Source organism: Cyphomyrmex costatus, unplaced genomic scaffold (assembly GCF_001594065.2).
Source record: "Cyphomyrmex costatus isolate MS0001 unplaced genomic scaffold, Ccosl1.0 scaffold666, whole genome shotgun sequence".
NCBI lineage: Eukaryota > Metazoa > Arthropoda > Insecta > Hymenoptera > Formicidae > Cyphomyrmex > Cyphomyrmex costatus.
Window position 1 is genome coordinate 274,232 of NW_017280229.1, and position 21,691 is coordinate 295,922.

At 33.7% G+C, this 21,691-nt stretch overlaps 1 protein-coding gene across 1 annotated transcript in view; it reads left to right on the forward strand.

Moving 5' to 3' along the window:
• Window positions 1-621: 621 nt before the first annotated feature.
• The window catches only part of LOC108780074 (uncharacterized), a 46,865-nt gene continuing 25,795 nt past the window's right edge, over window positions 622-21,691 (forward strand). Inside the window, exon 1 of the mRNA XM_018547662.1 lies at window positions 622-683. The gene's annotated coding sequence lies outside the window, so the exon portion shown is untranslated. The remainder of the gene's footprint in view (window positions 684-21,691) is intronic.

Below are 21,691 nucleotides of genomic sequence, written 5' to 3' on the forward strand. Positions count from 1 at the left end.
TACATATGTCTGGCATTATATATTTTTACACAAAATAATATATTGATAGAATAAGTAATAATATTCTTTATACATAAAATTTCTATCTATATGCATTACGTGCTGATATTAGTATAATTCTTTTCTTTTTACGTATCATATTTATCTAAATTATTAACTGTTATTAGTTATTGAAAAAAAATAAAATGTTAATTTTAACATTTTTTCATGTCTCAGAAAATTAATATTTTATTTTTTACAGTGTATTATTATTTAGCTAAATTTGGTGTATTAGTGACTTTCTTTTATTTTATCTTCTAAACATGTCAGAAGCATTATTACTATTCTCTCCCGAATTGTTCCGTATAACTATGCTTCGCGTATTAAAGTGAGTCTGTTTCCGGTGTTAACACTCAGAGCCTGTCCACGTGTATCGCGAAGCGTGTAATACAATCGCGATAATTTGCCGTGTAGTACAATTATTGCGGAATTAACCGCGTCTCAAGGGCGCGGCTTTGCTGACTTACGTTATGCGGCAGCGCGATTATTACGACATTAATTTCATTTTATGCTTCCTGTTGCAGGTCCAAAGGCGCGGAATAATTCGGAACAACGGCTCGCTTCGCCTCGCCTCGTCTCCTGCAGAAAACAATCCTCCGTTATTAGACGACTGCAATAAGCGTAATCGCCGGCTCGAAAGTAACGTGAGTATCGAGTATACTAGATCGTCATTCCCTCTTGCTGTATTCGTCGATTCTACGCTGATCTTTTGACGATCGTTTTTGAAGCGTGTTTTCGTTCCGTGCCACTTTCACGGAGAGAAAATTTCTCATGGAATTCTATTTTCCTCTTTTCTGTTATTGTTCCCCTTTACCTGGTCCGTTCGATGTTAGTTTTTCACATTGACAGTGAATGTAGAATATGGTGTGCTTCAAGAAAGAGACCCTGAAATAGGATTATCCAGACTGACTTGCTTACCCAAGTAGTACGAGAGAGTAGTTCAAATAGCATCTTCTAAACTGTTCGTCTGATTTCTGTTGTCTTGATAGTCGGCATTATTTTGATGGGCGGTTTTACTTATATTGCTATGCGCGCAAAGCTCATAATTATGATTTATACTCTTTCTCCACTATCTACTCTCCAAACATCCTGCAGTTTATACATAATAGCGCGAGTTGTAATATACCGTTGCGGTGAGATGGTACTCGAGACATTACTTCTGTGTCTATCATCTATCACGGTACGCTGCACACGAACCAATTAATCTTAATTGTACATTGGTATTGTAGAGGAATGTGTTTGAGAAGGAACAATTACTTGTTCTCCTTTTCGCGAACAGAGTGCTATTATCTTTTTTTTTTTCACGTAATACAAACTAATACAAACGCGATCCCGTATTTAAGGATAAATGTATCGTCCGAAAATTGCAGCGACTGAGACGACTTCTGTTTCGACATCGAAATGCGCCAACCAAAGTTAAATTTTTCAAGCCACTTGTGCGAACGCGATTTGCCTCTCCATTGGCACAATTTTCGCAATACACTCCTGAATACTCGCCATCGTTTACGCCCGAACTGGTCGAGCTTTTCATCGAAACAGAATAGTAGTCGACATGAAAGGGCAAAAGAGACGGAAAGAGGAAAAAAGAAAGAATAAATGGAGAGGCAGCCTGTATGTTATCGAACGAATACGTCGATGTGTCGAGGCAAAATCGACATTCCAACTACTACGCGTGAATTTTTATATACGCCAGACGGAAATTTAGGATAGTCGGTCTTATGGAGATTCCGGGAAGAACAAAAATTTGAATGGCAGCTCGCGCTTTGCGAAATAAATCTTGCTTTGTTCTAAGAAAATTGAAGAAAAAAGGAGTTACATATTGCGATATCAAAGGGATAGAAAATTAAAGAGGAGGCATTCTCATTACTACCGAGGGAAGTGCCCAAAGTGATAATTGCGCCGGAAATTCCTAAACTATCAGGTATCCGAACTGTTGCTAATGGCATGTGTTTCTAATCACTAGGAATGCGCCGAGCAACAGAAATTTCCGAGAGAAGAGATCCGACATATTTGTGTCGGAATTAAATTTAATTTTAGTCCAGCTGATCATTCAGAATTATTTCTGATTACTCTGAATTTTCGAGTGCAATATCTCGGCTTTCTTCAATCTGATATACCGATAACAATCGTTCACTCAAACTTTGTCATTCCTGATGTTTTTAACTTGAATTTCCATTTTACGTCAAGGCTACTCACGTCCCGAGTAGCCGATTATCGTTAGTCCCTTGTAGAATCGAATAGACCCCCCTCCACTCCCCAAAAAAGTAACCAGGTTCCTGACCTGTGTTCATATAAAGGGACAAAAATTTTAAATCGCATTTTCAGACCCGACGAGTTTGTCATATACGTTAGTAATTGTCTTCGAGACTTTAAGATGCCGTCGAAAAAATTAGGTAATTAAGATGGCTGTCTACCGCTGCAACGCCCGCCGTACACACCCCGTTCGTTGCTGCGCTCTCTCCTTGGTCCTTTGCTTCTTTGCGTCGAGACGAGGTTTTTACCGTGCTGGATGCTGCAACCGCTATGATATTGCATGCTGACGGAATTTTGATGCGGTTCGTGCCGTATATGGGCATGGATATCCGCTAGTGCCTATTTCACGATTCTTAATCTCCAAGCGAGGTCGCTCGAACTCCGGACTGCGTCGAAAAAACGTTGCCGTGACGAACAACAAAAACTAGAAGAAGGATAAAATCATTTTTTTTTTCTTTAAGTGGAATCATATAGATCTCATTGTATCGAAAACGGAGCAAAATTGATGGTGCACACAGAAAGCTAGACTATTTGGTAGTAGAGGAGTATTCAGCTCGAGACGCTTTTGAACAAACAAACCTTTCTTCGGGTCAGTTTCAAACAGGGAAACCATTTTTCAAACAGAAACTGTATTGACTGCTGAACTCTTATGTTGCCTGCCGCCTACTGTAGCGTAGCTATTGTCAAAAATGCAATAGCTCGTCATTCATAAGTATAGCAAAAAAAGTATCGAGTTTAAATCTATCTCTCGTATTGAGAATTAATTATTTTTTTATGAATTATCCTACTAAAGTTAAAAATATACTTACGTAGTATATAAATTCACGCACGCAATTACAGAAGCACCCAAAATCCAGCTTGATCGTTACAGCTTGTTTCTCATATCATTGGTTTTAATTCTCATGGTTCTATAGGATTTAGTATTATACTATCTAAACTTATGTGCCTTAATTAAACATTTTATGTTTGGCGCTTTTAAGTCTGCATGACAAACTATTGTCTCGAAGTTGTTAATCCTTAAACACGGGTATGAATGGGGATATTCAAATTATGCAACAAAGCTGTATAGTGTAAAATTAAGCTAGAACGTTTAACTAGATTTCACGTTAATATAACTTTTAACTTGAGAATTAATTATACGACGTTGTTATATTTGAAAGAGCAGTAATAAGAATATAGAATAGAAATAGAAATAAATTAGAATTACATTAAAGCTTTATTAAGTAAAAAAACATTCCTTAATTAGATAAAGAATCCAGAACTTAAAGGATGATCGTAATTTTGAAATATTCTATATAAACTCTCGGATTTTTATTTCTCTTTATCTGACATCGTCAGAAGACCGCGGAGGAACTTATTTTCGTTATCGCAACGAAATAAGAAACGCTGGTTTCTCCGTCATTATAGCTGCGATTAAGACAAGAAAATTACTTCAATTTGATATAAATGTTCATGGGACGATATTATCATAAGAATTTTGAAAGAATCAGACTTCATTAAGATAACTTTCTTTTAAAGATAATTTTTCTTTTTAAAATGTCAGTTAAAGAGGCGTACGAAGAGAAGATGAAATACGTACACACAATGTCCCCGAAATTACCGTCACGTTTTTGAGTGAAGTGAATAGTGATTTTGGACTCGAGAATCTCGAGATTAAAAAACTTCGGGCACTTTGCCCGAGAGTGTCCGTGGTCCAAGCGAATGCCGGGATGCCGGTATCGAACGAAAATGTCGAGAAGGGAAGGGAGCGACGTATCGCCGACGGCAAGATCAAGAAAGAGCGCGTCTTGTACTACCGCGATAACTGGCGTGATTCCAATGGACAAAGCGAACAGGGTGGCAACAAGAAGGGCGAAATAGAGGCGCGGGCACAACACCCGAAAACGAATCCAGTCATTCTCGAAATAGGCACTTGGAATGCCGGTCCTCGGCAAGAGCTAGTCCTTCTAGCAGACTTCGTGTTCCATGTCACCCGTTCTGTCTCTCTCCTTCTTTCTCGCTACGCCCGTAGTCTGTCTCGATCCTTGACTGCGCCTGCCATTATCCTCGACTATCATTAACCCCATCAACTGTTGTAGTCGAATTTGGATAAGGTAACCGATTGGTGGGCTCTAATAAAGAAATGATACCACATTTATGTTAATGGATCGGCAAGCCACTTAGACCTTGGCTCTATATAGCGATAAGAAAGACATGAATGCTTCGTAAAATTATAAAGAAATCAGAGATGCCGTTAGCGATTCCTCTTGCATTCTTCTTAAATGCCTTATCAAGTATTCGCAATAAGGCATGTGCCTGCTTTGATCTTTCTATGATTGCTCAAAATTAAAATTCGTTATCGCGCGATCATCTTTTTAAACAAATATCTTTTTATATATAATATTAATGTAAAATTATTTATTATCGATATTAATATATTTATGTTTATATTAGGTACACGTCTAATATAAGCTCTCTTTTGGTATTGTATAAATTTCCGTAAAAGTTCTTAAAATATTATTTCATCTCCTTTTCACATAAAAAAATAATATCTGCGATGTCATACTTGAAATTAAGAGGAGTTCCATACACCGTCAGCCTTCTATGTCGTTTCGCGTAATTATTTTCGCGCGCATCACTTGGTCCCTTGAGAACAAGCAAATATCACGTGGCGGTACGATTGCACCTTTCCACCCACACATCTCCACAGCAACGAAGTTGAAAAGACTATTCGCGCGATCTCGGAAGGTATACCGACTACCGAGATAGAACGGAATGGCGGGCGATGGCAAAGGAGGCAAAGCAGTGGAGATGGAGGCCACCGAGAAAGATACCGATGGCATTTAGTAGCTTCGCTCGGAACGTTTTAGATAATGACTGGGTGGATTACGAAGTCTAGACGAGGAAAGAGGGAAGGCCTTCTTTTCCTCTCGTTCGATTCCGCCGCCGCCGCCGTCGCCGCTGCCGTTGCTCGGGTGAATCGAAACGAGAAGTGGAAACTGGACGCCAGAAGATCGGAGAATGAATGGCGAGAGCGAGAAAGAGTGAGAGACGTTGAAAGATCGACTGAAATATACGAAGAAACGAAGATGAAGGTGGTCAGTCGCGTCCTGACGATAGCGAGTTTTCATTCCGAGGCATTATTCACATCGTTTGCCAGACAAACGAACGAGGCGGAAAATTCGCCGGAGCGAGAAACATTGCGTTTTCGAGTGCGTCGTCCAAAAAAGAAAAGTCCGCGATGGGTGTTGCCATCCCTTCGCCACCCCGTTCCAACGTGTGGTGCAGTGGCGAATACTGCGCCACCACCCCGGTTCGTTCGGTATAGTCTCGATTTTTGTCTCTCCTCCGTTTTTTGCCTGGTATTTCTCTATTTGAGCACCTTTTTCCGGTGGTCGCAACGAGAGCCCCGTTCGTATATATGTATCGTTTGCGATAGCACCGGATCTCGCGAAAAGAGGTGGTATCATCAATGCAGAAAGGATGAGTTGACCAACGAACACAGAGTGATTCACTAAAATTGGTATATTTAAATATTGGGGATTGAAAGTTAAACGAACTTTTCCAATCTCTGGTTTTTCACAGGTTTTTTCTCTCCCTTAAATGTAAAGTTCTAATTATTCTAATGAATGTTGTCGTATGGAAAAAAATTTAAAGCGATTTAAAGGAAGTGATTTAATGAAATGTTCTAATGAAGAAACGTTTAAGGAAATCTAAAGCCACAATTGTCCCGCGATAAAGTATCGCAATGAAGAAATATTTATAGAAATCTGAAATTATAATCGTTTCAATGAATCGTGAAAATAAAACAAATATTTGCTTTCTTAAAACATTCTTTCAAATATAGATATGCTTCTCTATTGACAGAAATTCATTTTGTAGAAGATATTGTCTTATTTAAAATTGCAAATAAGAATTAAATAATCAATTATTATTTATCTGCTGGTATTATGATCACATTTCGAAGGAAAATCAAATAATAAGTAATATTAATTTATATAAATGTAGAAACTATTTAATTTTCCAACATTTCGTATCTAACGTTTGTACAACGGTATGTTCAAGCTAGATACATAGATAGCCCGATTCTAATCGGTCATTCTATATAACGAAGAATTTTGCAGGGAAGAAATGAAAAAAAAAATGCTGAGTGTGCAATAGTTTGAGCTCTGCGGAAACTGGCTCTGCTACTGTTTTTTCTCTTTCTAGTCTTTCTATTTCTTTTCGTTGAATGTGGTCGCGTATGTAATCGAAAAATATGAATTTGCGGACGATAACAAAAGAGCAGAATTGTTTTAGGAAAAATTGAATGCGGCACAACGTTGTGCTCGAACACGTGCGAAAATTAGATTCGTGCGCTGGATTGTTTCACGACTTTCTTTTTTTTTTTCAAGTGCGTTTTTATACAATAACAGGAGATAGAAACAAAACATAGATTAAAAATAAGAACGTACAGAATGATTTTAAATTGATACTTTTGACGGAGATACTCGAGATCAATAAAATATTTCCTATAAATATGTAAACCTTGATTTTTAATATTTTATAATATTTGATTATACTTAAAATTTTACTGACTTCATGATACTAAAATATTTTTTATTCTTTTTATAATTAGTCCATCTCTTTTGATGGAATTTATATTGTGGAATAATTTCCGAAAAATTATATACCTCTTTATAGAAATCTTATAAACTATAATCATGTCATATAATATTTTAATAGTTCATGTTGGAAATTAATTAAAAGATTCTGTTATATCGAAATATCGAGGTCACAATAGGATTTATATTATAAGCAAGTCTCCAATTCGCCAAAATATGCTATCATTATACATTATTGTATATTAACGTTATTGCACATTAACGCAAAAGAGAATATAATACATTTATGTAATACCAATAGCATAATAATAAAGTAGGATGTTTTTTATTATTATGGTAAAAAACTTCCATTGACGAAATACAAAATTTATTATTTTTAATAATTATGTCATGAGTCCTATATATTTATTAATAATCTATTGCCATTGAAAAGTTATTACCGATAGATATCTCATTTATTCAGTTTTTTCAATTAGCTCGCAATCGAATCTAAAATTTCGATTGCGAATATAAAATTTTCACAGGATTTACTTAGGGATTACATACTTCGAGCTAGAGTGCCGAATTTTTTTTCATTTGTGCGTAATCGAATATAATCACTCGTGCGGAATATGAATTCGTGCGCGATTTTACTCATGCTATCTATAATAAGATCAACGAGCTTTTCAAGAAGGTAAAGTGAGAGGAGCCAATCACACAGTCTATAGATACGATACGATGCTTTTAGAAAACGGACGTGAGAGGGATCATCTCGATTGTATTTGTATTGGAATTGAAATGCACACGCGCACCGGTGATCACTTCGGAATACCGATTACGTAAACGTGATAAAGCTGGTGTAGGGTGGCCAACAAACTCATTCGACGCTCACTTTGATGCTTTTTAAATACAGTACACCGCGAGGTAATTAAAGGTTGCGAACGATGCTTTCGGAAAGAGGAATGGATGGTACGAACGAGAAATAGAAGTTAATCCCCAATGTGATGGTTTCCAAAGAGCCACCGAGTATCGCGTGAAAATGTTACCGGAGAATGTTGGTCGTTGCTTCGAATTAAAGTTGCGAGCATGTAATAAATATTCACAGGTTTAAATGCACGTTTTTGTTTAATGGAAATGAGGAGCTGAATGAAATTATTTAGGAAATATATAATTTCGCGTGCAATTACCATGCGAGAAAATAATAATTTGAGCATAACAATAAAGCGAATATTTCAATTAATATGTACATAATTTATGTAATATTGAAACAATACAAGACTTTGGCAGTTTTTATTTACTATTTTATGAACGCTATTTGAGAAGCAAATTTGTTCGTGTTTGCTCGCTTGCTCGGTTTAGATCGAGCTTTACATAGTAAAAATTATATATGGAAAGAGAGATTTAATTTGGACATTGCTGAAAATCACGAAGTTTTAACATCTCTACCAATTATTATTTTACATAAAATTTTATTTTTTATTTTATTACATTTTATATTTTGATCTCTATTTTATTATATTTTAGTTCTAACTTGCAGGTCAATTAGTTGTAAGTAATGACAAAGTAATTATTCTATAATTGAAAGCAATTGTCATTTTATTGTCATTTTGTTCTCATTTTAATATACATAATTACCTAACTAATCGAGAATTAAAAGAAATGAATTTATAATATAATATAATACACAAATAGTACTAAATACGATTATTCATCTTATTTCTCGCGAAATACTTTCGATATAATGTACCATGACGTCCATGACGTTGTGTATTGGGTTTCCAATCGAAAGTGGCGATTGCAATTCGAGGTGACAGTTAAGGTTTCTTATATACGCTCAATACTCACCTGCAGTCGATACCTTTTGCTTGGAATGGAGAATAGATAAAAAGTGATGTTTCTTTTAAATATAAAGCTTTTTAGATGGATGGTTCGTTCTTTGTAACAATTGAAAATCAAAATGTTTACCTTCTTTAAACATTGAATTACATTTCTTCGAAGAGATTTATTCTTTCTAAAATATACGTAGTGTTTAGTTAAAAGCTTAAGATTTACTTCCTGATTTTTCCGTTTCAAATCATTAAGATTAAGAAAATGAGTCTTGTCACGTTCGAAGGAACGATAAATCATTGAAAAAAACATATAAAAAAGAAAAGGTGTAAAGGCAAAACAAGATATAGGAGTGTAAAGCTTATATTACTTAAAAGAAAATAACTACATTTTCTACAGATTACATAGAAAATTTTTTGGTATTAATTTAAAAAAAATAGCTACATTTTTTTCACTGGTTACGTAATTAAGTAGTTTAGATATTTCTCTTATTTACTATTTTCTAGAATGTATTTGACGTAATCCGATAAAATGTCATTTTTTACATTTATGATGAGAATTTATTTTCTGTTGGGCAAATATTATTTCCGCATGACAATCTAATTTTCCTGTACATTAGTGATACATAAAGTTTTCTTTTATTCATATGTATCTCATATTTTTGTAATCAAATAATTTTCTTCATAAATTTATCAAATCCGTGCAGTGAGTGAAACGAAAATATCATATTCTGCTACATTGACCACACGTTGAATCCTGGCACGTCAAATCTGCCGTGTGCGTCGTATCTCGTAAAACTTTAAGCCCACCCAGCATTAAACCTGAAACGTCTGCGCGTTATTATACGAAATTAGCTCCGCGTGGCGATATTAGGCGGGAAATGCAGTTATAACTTTTGAGCGAGCGCAACGGCGGCGCCCAGCGTCGTCGTTGCGGCGGGCAATAATTTGCATACCGAAATTGCGACGCTGCGCGTGTTCGAAATCGCGTGTCGCCTCATCGCGTTGCGACATCGTAACCAATCGCATTTGTCAGCGCGAGTCGTCACCCGACGAGTCGTTTTCTTCTTACGTTCCGCAAAGTTGTTATCTCGTTCAACCTCTTATCCGCTTGCGTTTCCATCTTCTTCATAATGTACACGGATGAAAATCTATACTGTTTGCCTTTTCCGTACCGCAAATCTCATTATGATTTTTTTACGCATGGACAGGTATTTTTAGTTCAAACAACCGCGGAATAATACGAACATTTGCTCGATACTCTTTCGATCTACAAAATTTTTTATCTATCAATGTACCACTTTTATCTATCATGAACTCTGTTTTTCCATTGGCAATAAAATTGGATAATAATGTATTTTTTAAAACGCGCTCGCACAACATTGAAGGAATTCGTGCGAGTACTCTGCAGCAAAAACACGCTTCTTCCTAGCTGAACTAATATCGGAGTACAACGGATCTTGTTTCAATTTTCCTGAAAGGAAAGGATATCGAATTAGCTTTCTATCGTTGATGAGTTACGAAATAACATTCCAACAAGGATGCTCTGCATCTGACCGAGGCTATGTATCGACTGTTTATGGCAGCGCGTCGATTGTGGCGAAAGTCACGTCGCCATTTAAGTCTTTAGAAAGTGCGGACAGGGTCGTTAGTGCGAAACGAAGACCATTTACAGTCGTAAGAGATATACGCGATTACGCTCGGGAGTAGTACGGATACCTACCATTTTTTACCTTTTCCCACGGCGCAGTTAAAAGAGAGACAGAGAAAGGGAGACATCTCGGTTCCTGTGTGTCCCTGGATGCTCGCAATCGAATCGTCTTGCTGTAATAATCGATTCTAACGGTAGGAATCGCTTGTGATGAAGAACCGAAGCGATCGCCCTGCCTCCGTCGTCGTTTCAATTTTTTTACTTGTTCGTATCGTGAGAGAGAGAGGTTGACGCCTTCGTGATAACGTCAGATGAATCTTTATAAGCTCACTGAAGAATTAAAAGAGTTCGTTCTCCAATCTCGATGCAAATCGATGCTTCGCGTACGACGGCAGTAAGAAGTTTGATGCTAGAAACGTGTTGCACGTCCAACTTCTTGTTACTGTAAAAGTGGTATACAATATAGCTATGTATACATATATGTATGCACATATATGACATTTATATCGTTGTAGCAACTTTGATTACATTACACGTGCAGCAAAAATCTAATATCAAACTTGTTACTACGTCGAAATGGATACATGGATAATATAACTCAGATTTATATTTATCGTATAAGGGAGAGGGAGGGGGAGGGGGGGAGAAACAGAACACAGTAATAAAAAACAAATTCAAGTTTTTGTGATGGCGCGAGACAAACAATAAAACGTGCCGAATTTATCGATTCTGCGATTTCCATATTTTCACGAACGAGTAAAATGTAAAAAAAAAAAACTTTTATGAGACTCTCTCTCTGCGCATTGTCGTGAAACTTTGTAAAATACAGAAAGAGTCTAATTTTTGCAAGAGAAAATTTTGTACATTCGACCTGCTTATAACTACTTTCAAAAATTAGACTTCATTTGAGAAATGGTAGAAGTTACAACATTACCACACTCGTATATTAAAGACGTTAAAGGCAAACTTCCTCTTGTTTACATATTCTTTTCCAGGAGCAGTGACATATTTATAACGAGTTGTATGTTTCTTACTGTTCTTACGCTTTATCATAGACAGTGCACTGGCGTTGTACTTTCTGCATCCAGCCGTGTTCCTCGCCGCAAGAAAACTTGTCGTGGACGGCATTGTCAGCGTCGTCGACACGCTCATCCTCTGTTCCTCCCCGGAGGATCATTGTTGAGAATCGAGCATGACGGGTCCTCAAAGATAAGGACGTACTTTTCTTACGGCTTATTCTGCCGACATGTTCGAGTTTAACTATAATATTTCCTCAGTGTTTAGTTGGCTGAATGTATAATTAAACTTAATATAACGTTTACATCGTGACGACACTGATGAGATATCACGACTCGTGGTGCAAAATTCACCCGAGAAAGCGGAATACTTTATGTTGTATATGTAGACTTATCTACTATATAATTTTATGTATTCGTTTTATGACATTAATTAGTAATATTTTGTTTTTAATTCTCTTTTCAAAAATACAAAAATATAAAATATGTATGTGGTTGTATATTTAATACATAAATATTTGAATATTTTAGTTTCAAAAATGTTATTTATTTATATAACATTTATTTATATAATATTAATCTTTATTTCTCTATAAATATAAAAGCTTGAAATAGGTATATTATAATCAAGTAACTTTATTTAACATTTAAAAAATAGAAATATTAATTTCATAATAGAATTCCAATTTAAAATAATATTATATTTGTCTCCAAAAATCAAAATGCAAGTTGTTAAATTACAAAGACTATTTTAATTATTATATTATCATTTTAAAATAATGAAACTATATTTTTTTATATTAAAGAGTTTTTAATCTCTAGTTTTCTTTCGTATATATATTTTTCAAAGATCTATCCATTAATATTTTCTTGAAAATCTTTCAATCTAAATTTTATATAAATAATATTAAAGCATACATACGCAAAAGAAGAATACATAGAATATTTTATAAAGTCAAATAGAATATTTTTATCTTCTTAGATTGATGACAGTTTATATTATGCAACTTTATCCGCTTGTTGAGCTTTCGCACTCCAAGCATTCGTATAAGCCGCATTTACGGCGATAATACGGTCGGATATGCGCCTTTCTTATCGGTCTCCCCCAACGTTTTCCGTATTCCAAAGTTACAAGGCAAAGTTAGAAAAGTTTTTACACGATCATACTTGTTACAAAAATCGAAGGAGATTTATAGGGTGCTTAGATTCGCTCAAACTTCGTTTGATCGATTCTAAGCGCCATGTAAGCCTTTCACGATATCTAGAGGTGTAGAATTCGGTTAATCTAACGATGAAATATATGTAGTTATAAATGGGAATGAGAACAAACGTAGTAACATAAATTTTCCGAGAGAAATAATTTCCTTTCGAATTTTTAATATTATGAAATGTTGAAGTTTGTTATAAAATATTAATTACAATTTTTAAACATTAATACAAAGACTAAATTACAGATTTATAATTTTACAATCTGCACTGAAAAAAAATTTGTTGAGCTTTTAAAAACGTTACGATTAATTTTATTTGAATTTTTATGTATTTTATGTCTCTCACATTTCAGAAACGATGTGACCCGGATATATATATATAATTATTAATTACATATAAATGATGTTCTTTCTATTCTAATTCTATCTCTCTGTAAGATAACTTTAATTTAAATTAATTTGCTGGCCTTTTTCACGTTATAAATGATTTTCTGACGTTTTCTTATTTAATGGTTTACATTTACTTAATTACATTTGCCATTTAATGCATTCGTTCTTTGACAGTCTTGATATAAACCTAATTTAAACAATAATTACATTGCTATTGTCATTCTTGCTCGTGGAAATTTACCATAATTACTCGTCTTTCGGCGTCAAGCTACATCGAGTCCCTTAATTTATTTTTGCACGACATTGTCTAAACTTGCTCTTTCCTGTCGTATACATACCTATACAAAATGTCACAGTTATGTTTTATCTCTTTTTCTGTGTCATTTATAGAATCTTTTCTTTATTAAATTAAATGATTTAGATCAATCTTAATTAAATTAAGTTGAGCAGCTCCATTTTTTAAAAATGTGTTTATTGTTTATATTTAATTATATCTTTCGAAGTGATTTATCAAATATAAAAGTAGAAATCAGTTAAGATTGAGTACTATAAAGATTGTTTATCAAAAAATTAAATAAAAAATTATAGGAATGTTTCCTTTTGTTTACGAATACTCAAAGAGTATTTTTACTCTTGAAGATTACTTCGTGTTTTTAATTATTTTTTTTATTTAAGCAGCCTACAGGTGCTACGATATTTATAACTAAATAAGAAATATTTTTTTGGAATTGATAATACGTATCATATTTAAAACAAAATATTCTATTTAAAGTATAACATATACAGCGAAGAGAGAGACGTATACGGATAACAACTTTCTTGTCATATGAGTTTGATCCTGTCGTTATACGAGAATACCGCAAGAAGAACCGTTCGCTCCGAGCGCGCTCCTGCAATTATTCCTATTTACTTTTCATCTGTTTTAATGGCGAGCGAGATGTACGCTGATCTAATAGCTCATCTGCGGGCGGCGTTATTTCTGTCTGAGATAACTCGACATGCACACGCCTTTCTTCGAAACGCGAGAATCTCACATTGGTGTTACATACTAGGAAATTTGCTCAATTTAGAAGTGCAAATCCATTCTACTTGGTCATATTTGAAAATATTTATTCCGAAGGAATTTATCTTTGAAGTTCAGACTCTTCACTATATTTTTTGGCAAAATAAATATATTTACGTAGAAAAAAGATAAGAATAATATTGAGAATAAAAAATTAAATATATATGAATTATTTTCTATCTACAATATCGATCAATTAATTATATTTTTGCTCATAGAAAATTAAATTATACAATAGAAAGTATCTATTTTTAAATGCAGCTAAATAAAACATTTTTATTTTATATTTTTATACTCTTAATTTAAATATTTTTATCCTATATTGAACAAATTTTACGCTTTGACGGTAGTGCGTATTTTCCTATGCCTATTTTATTCGAAACGCTATTGAACATAGTCGTTTTGTGCGTTGCACGTCGTTACGATGCTGCGTTTGCAGCAGCCAACTTTGTCAGCAACGAAGAAACTTTTGTCGTTGACAGCATTGTCGAAACGCAACGAGCGCTGGAAGGTAGTCGTTGTCGCTGCTGATGCGACGTTGTCGCAAAAATAGTTTTACCGCGAGTATAAATCCACTAGCGAAGCACAACCGAGAAAGCGACTATTCCTGTAAGTCCAATTTCTACCGGGAAACAACTAGAATCGACTTTCGTCTTTTATACGTGTTTGGTGGTGAAAATAAAATTTAAAGCATAATCGTTTATAGCCATGTAAAAAACTTTTTCTAAATACATAAATGAAGATAATGTAAAAATATCTCACATATTATTCTTATAATAGTTAATCATGAATTGTTTATTATATCTTAATGGTCATTTAATTCTAATTATTAATTATGTAATACACAATCAATACTTTTAGCAATAATTTTAATTATACATATTTAATATTATGATCTTGCGTTAGTGAAAAATAAAAGTATCTTAATAGGCATGACAGACAGTTTTATGATATTACCGCAAATTGGCAGATATCAGGTCTGTACGAAAGATAGATAGTTCAGTAATTTTAATCCGGCGCTGATATTTTATAATACATTGTTCCGGGAAACTGCACTAGTCCTGCGTTATCGGATTACGTATCCCAAGTATAATAACAACGAATGAATATTGTAGATCAATCTTCTTCCCTCCTCTCTTCCCTCTACGTACATAATGCACTTTACCCCACTGGCGTAATATACCTGATATTAATTATCTAAAACAACGGAGAGACACCCTGTCACGATTCATCGTTAACGGGAATAAGCTCAGCTAAAGAAATTAAATCTTTATTGCGTTTTACAATTGTAAACAAAATTTTGCTAAAGTTTTGAACTGTGTATATACTTATTTGTTAAATTGTACACAAAATGTGACAGATACAATCATTCCTTTGTAAAAGTAAATCGAAAGTAAAGCGTCAAAATAAATTTGAATGGTCTTTTCCCGTAGCTTATTGAATTTGTTTCTCGAAGAAAGACGTTCCCATTAGCACAGAGATAAAAAAGGGTAAAAAAAAGAACTGTTTCAAAGATTCTGTTCATTAATTACTTCATTAATTACTATAAATGTAAGTTTATGCAATCAAATTATTTAATTGAAAAGGCACCGTTTTTGATAATAACTGTTAGTTATTTAATTAAAGAGAAAATAATAGCACGATATTAATCGATGATTATAGGTATATTTTTCTGTAATTACTCTTTAGACATGGATTTTTTATTTCTTTTATACGTGAAGCAATCAGAAGGGGAACATAGCGATTTTTTTGTATCTCGAATGACGGCAACGCCACCGAAAATAGCCCACGAAGACAATGGCGTGGAGCAACCTTAAGATCTGTATGGTTCATAGAGCTGTCTGAATAAAATGAATTTTATTGTCCGACCATGACGAGGGAACACTTCCCCCTTATTATCTACCGCAGTTCTATTGCCTCATTTGGTTCTATTGGCGACAGATTTTGAATCTGTAGATATTATGATATGTAACTTTAAGGGACAGGCATGCAGAAAAACTAATAAAAATAATTACACTTTTAATGATCAGTATACCAGTTCTCTTTCTCGCGGTCAATATACTTATTATTGTTATAATTACAAGCACATAAAATTTTAATTATTTACACCCTCTGCAGGAAAGTATACTTATATCATAAATATGAGTAATAAAATTTAATTGGTTATGAAGACAGTTATATGTATGTTAAAAATATGAGAAATTATATGATGATATTTATATTATAAAAATTGGCATCAATTTCTTAACGAGACTAAAATCTTCTTATGACTTTTTTATTATGTTTTCATGATTTCTTTTTTTTATTAAATATATTTGAAGTTTATATTTTTTTATAATTGCGCCTCTACTAAAGAATTATTCGAAGTTGTCTTGCTAATGTGATGCGGTTTAATAAGTGAAAATCAATTTTTTTAATATGCTGCGTTGTATTAATTCACGTTTTAATTGAAAGGCTTAGATAAAATTTATTTTGAGACATAGCCGGTGTTTTGTTTCTTAAAAATCAATGATTGATTCTTAAGAGGTCAGGCAGAAAATATCTTACTGTCACAGTTTAACTAATTTACTTAATTATAGATATATTTTATTTTTGTTTAAAAAACACCTTAATGTGATTATTAATTATTTTTATTTATTTTTATAATTAATAAAGCCAGTTTTCTAATTTCTTATAATTTATCCTATTTGGCTTATATACCACTTGAAAGAAAAATATTTGATTTAATAATCATGATTTTAAATCAAATGATGGTAAGCTTCACAGTAATCAAATAAATTAATAGATATAGAATTAAAATTATATATTTTATTAAAAAAAGCTAAAGAACAAAATTATTTTTTTATTAGTTTTTATCTTTCGCATCTATATGAAGAATCTCTCTATGGCTTTTATTATTAAATAATTCTCTATACGATAAAATTGTCGCTAAAAGAAATTTGACGCCAGATTTGATATGGTTATTAGTTTTATACACTCTTTTTCTGCATATTTTCCAATTTTCTATATAAAATGAAAGAAAATACATTGTATTATTATTATACTATTTCCATACAAAATATTTCTCGTATTTTTCAAGGTACAATGCATCACAAATGTGTTATTCACTGAAATTTTGTGGCGAACTATTAAATAAAGATACGAATGACAAATCCCGACGACGGAAAGAGACGTCGTCGGTTGTGTTGAATCCCGGGATGGCTCTTATTTAAAATTTATCTGCGGAACGGAAGGGAGGAACTATTTTTGTTGTGCGAAAACGCGCGACGAAGATGTGTTTGAGAGTAACACCGGGAAAGAACGACGGGTGACAGACTTAAGACAATTTGAAACAGTGCCACATCTGGCTCTACTTTTCTAGAGGTTCTTCCGGAAGAACCTATGTTGCATATGTAGATATCCGCTGGCTAGCGTGCTTGGCTGTACATACTTCGCATCCAGGACTAAATATACGAAGCAGAGCAACGATCTTTTGTTATTTTGTTAGCTTATTGTATTGTATAAATATATATATATATTATGTATACACATACATTTTATATATACATATATTTATGTCTATGAATATATGTAGGAATACATATATGCATGTATATACAATATGTTAGAACAATTTTCTTTTGATCTTTATTTTGACATTCGAAACTCGGCCTAACATTTATTGAAAATTAGAGAAAAGAAACAAGAATATTCGAAAACAATGAAAATGATATCGTTCTTAAGCAAATGAAAAAGTTTCTATGTCAAGATCTGCCATTTCTGTAGAATGCGATCATGTAGTCGTTAGGTATATTGATGAAGTACGAAATTTTTCGTGGGAAAGATGCTCAAAACTACAACGTGTCTTTCTTAAATTTTTTATTACTAATCTAGTACAAAGTAACGCATTTTATAATAAAAATACTATAGAAAAATTTATTTTATTAGTAATGTCTAAAAAAAATTTTACACAAGTCTAGATAAAAGATACATTATCTCAGAAATGATGACAGATGCGGTAAAATGCCACAGGACTATTTCGATTCCTTTCGACAAGACCTACGAGAAAAGTCTTGCGTATCGAAGTCGTATCTATCACTGTTATCGAGAAAATAATCTCGATGTCTAGATATATGTGTTAGTTTTTTATTAAACAGTATATTAATGTAAAAACATAGTTTTATATTTTTACAATTATGTAAAAATAAAACTACGTTTTTAAAAATAAACCGTGATAAAAATTACTTAACGCTCTTCTAATGTCTTTTTCATTTTTATTTTATAGCAAGTAAAGGGAATTAATTTTTCGTACATCAAGTTAATGAATTATTTTACATGATTCAAGTCATAGAGGGGGCTGTTCGTACTAATTAAAAACTCTCATTGAAACTTTGCGACACACACGATTTAAAGTAACCAATGTACTTGTCACAGACATAGTTTTTATGTTGAACTGTTTTACGGTAATGTACTAATGCAGCAGCACGTTTAGATTTATAGCATGAAGTCGTGCCGCAAGTGCAATGTTCATCGATCTCGCAATTCATTACCGCAAGCAATCAATCTGTATAATTTGCACGCGCCACTGTGAACACAGTATTACTTCCAATAGATTTGACCGGTAATCGCACATGATTCACTCGTTTGTTTAACCGAAAGAACAGCCGCGAAATCAACCGGCCGTTATTCCATTTTATTACGAACTACAGGAGCGATTAGTTCCGCGCACCGATGACATTTATCGCTGTTTGCCGGCATTATCAAATATCTGCAGCGACAGTCATTTCATATTACTACGGACTTTTTGTATAAATGATAGAGTCCCTATTTCAAACCAAGCGTTTATTTTGAATCGAAAAGTTTCCATATAGCTTTTAATTATTGAACCGAGCCAACATGATTCAAATTTTTCCGCTCCTCTCAATTTTTACTTGTTCTGTTATTCCTTTTGATGGGACAACGCTTTTTCGAGCTATTGTCTCTTAGTCGAACGATGAATAAGTAATATAGTCAGTAATGTTTCAGTAAAGCTGAAAAAACGGATACCATCGGTTTAAAAAAATGGAATATTGAAAAATAGGAGACTATAGTGGATATTGGAATATCGAATATCGTACCGTCTAAAAACTAAATTAAAACGGCAACAAATATTGGCACTCCTTCTGTATCAGTAGTGACAAATCATTAATCTTTTACTTATAAATATTACTGTTTATGAATGATATAGCATTAATATCATTATATGCAACATTTTCGTGAAGAACAAATGATTTTATAGATATGTGGTCGTAGATCTATTTTAAAGATCTGACAATTAATGTTTAACAACAAGAGAAGTTTAAAGAATGATTTGGATAACAAAATTAGTATTGTTTGTACGGTCTTCGAGCAATTTTTTTTATTATCGTTATTCTTTGCAAAATCCAGTTCAATAATTCAACTGTAAGAGGTGAACTCTTAAGTTGGAAAATTGTATCCATTACACCTAGCATATTTCTGAAATGTCCGAGTAGCCGGTGTTTTCCTCGTTAGAAACTGGTAATGTGCAGATCATACGCTCGGTGACAGCCGGTGTCTGCGGCAGATGAAAAAGAAATATCGCGTTTCGAGTCGTATGATACGAGCGTTTGGATTTACATCGCGCGTACGTTGCAATAAAAAGGCATAGTCCTGTCGAGATTCCGAGAAAATATTAATGCACTGGGAGAGACACACGGTCGTATACAACATAAGTCACGCGCTTCTTGCCGCCAACTGTTATTTATAGTCGGCCCGTACGGATGTGCAATTTTTCAAAGTTTTCGAACTTTTGCGCGGCGCGCGCGAATCGGGACGTAGGAAATTTTTCGTCTGAGAATGCCAGAGTTGACTGGTACTTTATTGAGATTTTCTTTAAGTTTTCGTTTCGCGATGCTGTGAATCTTTGTTACTGTTTATGAAAAGAAAAAAATCAAGAGAAAGAAAGACAGTGAAAGAGTGAAAGAAAGACTATTCTTGATGTCTGTTAAGTTTATACTTTTAACGTATGATACGTGATATATTCTAAAATAAATATTATATGAATCATTCGATTGTCTTTTTAAGACGTTGATTGCCAATCTAATCGGTTTTAAATGTAGTATACAAATGTAATACGTAAGTGTACCAATTTTTTCTATAATAATTCATTAAATTGACAAAACATTTAAAGCAACTAAAGAGTCAGAAATGTTTGAAATCTGACGATTTTTTATGACGAATTGAATAAATGTGATAAATTGAACGTGTAGTTTGGAATAATATTTGTAAAACATAAAGAGTGAAAAAATAGCTTTTTATTTTGACAAATACTTATATACAAATATATGATATATGTATGCTATGAATACTCCTGTTGAAACGTTTTATTTCGAGATATTAATTTTTTCATTGTATGTAGCTTTGCTTTTAAAAATTGAACTTTTTAATAAAAGCTGCAATAATAATTGCTATTTTGTTAATTTTTATATGATTTATTTTATAGAGGTTTATCCTCTTGAAGATTTCTAGCTAAAATTCATCATGAGAGATAGCGTCATTAGTCAACATATTATTGCAAAAGCTCGATAAAAAGAATGTATCACGCAGAGTATATATCACGTATTCATATAAGTAATATTTGTCAATATATAAAATATATATCTTTTTTATTTTTTATATTACATAAATGTCACTGAAAATTTTACTTTTAATCGTTTCAATTCAATGTGTCATAAAAATTGTTAAAAATTTTGAGCAGTTGACCCTCCAATATCAATCCCCTTAATTATAGAAAGAAAAGTAACTCATAAGTAATCTAGAAGTGTTTGGGATTTGTCGAGGCTTCCGAAGTCTCTCTTAAAAAAAGTAAAAAAAGTTCTCATAGAGTTAATTTTATTCGACGTTCTCTCACCGCGAATCTTATACAGAGGGTGTGAATTCCGCGGCTGGTCCTTCGCTTCTCCTTCAGTGGATGATGATTAGAATAAGGATCCAACATTAATTTTCTCAACTTGTGTCGAGTATCGTCGACTTAATGAAATTCTCCGTCTGGTAGAAGTGGGGAGCGACTTTGTTCGCGTCTTTATCGCGAAAACGACTGAGCGAAGCTGCCAGTTCGCCATTTAGAGGAGCTCATATCATCGTGTGGTCCAGATACGCTGTCGGAGATCGTTACGCCGGGAGCGGAAAGCCGGTTGCAACGGGCGTTGCAACCAGGGTAAAGAGAACGCTCGTTCGCGGCGCGGTAATCTATCTTGCCCCGAGCGTGTTTCCGTAAAAGTGGTTTAACGATAAACAGATATATAGTCAAGCTCGTGCCTAATAAAGCAAACTCGGTGTGAGAATGCCGTAGCCAGTGTGCGGAACGGTATCTTCGAAACTGACATCGCGCAATCTCTCCGCTCAGCTGAATTGTCCTCGATTTGTCAACTACAAAGGAGAGATATTTCTCTCTCTCTCTCTCTCTCTCTCTCTCTCTCTCTCCTGCTACTAATCTCTTAAATACCGACGCTATTTCTTAAGCGCTTTATTACATCGAATAAACGCTGCTAATTTGTACTTGAAACAGCCATAGATATTACGTTAAAAGAATAAAAACAAGAGCACAAATTCTTGCATGACGCAAAACGAATAAGGCATAAGAAAATCAATCAATCAAAATTTTTCATTTTGTGAAAAAAAATGAAGAACTTTGGTTTATTTTTA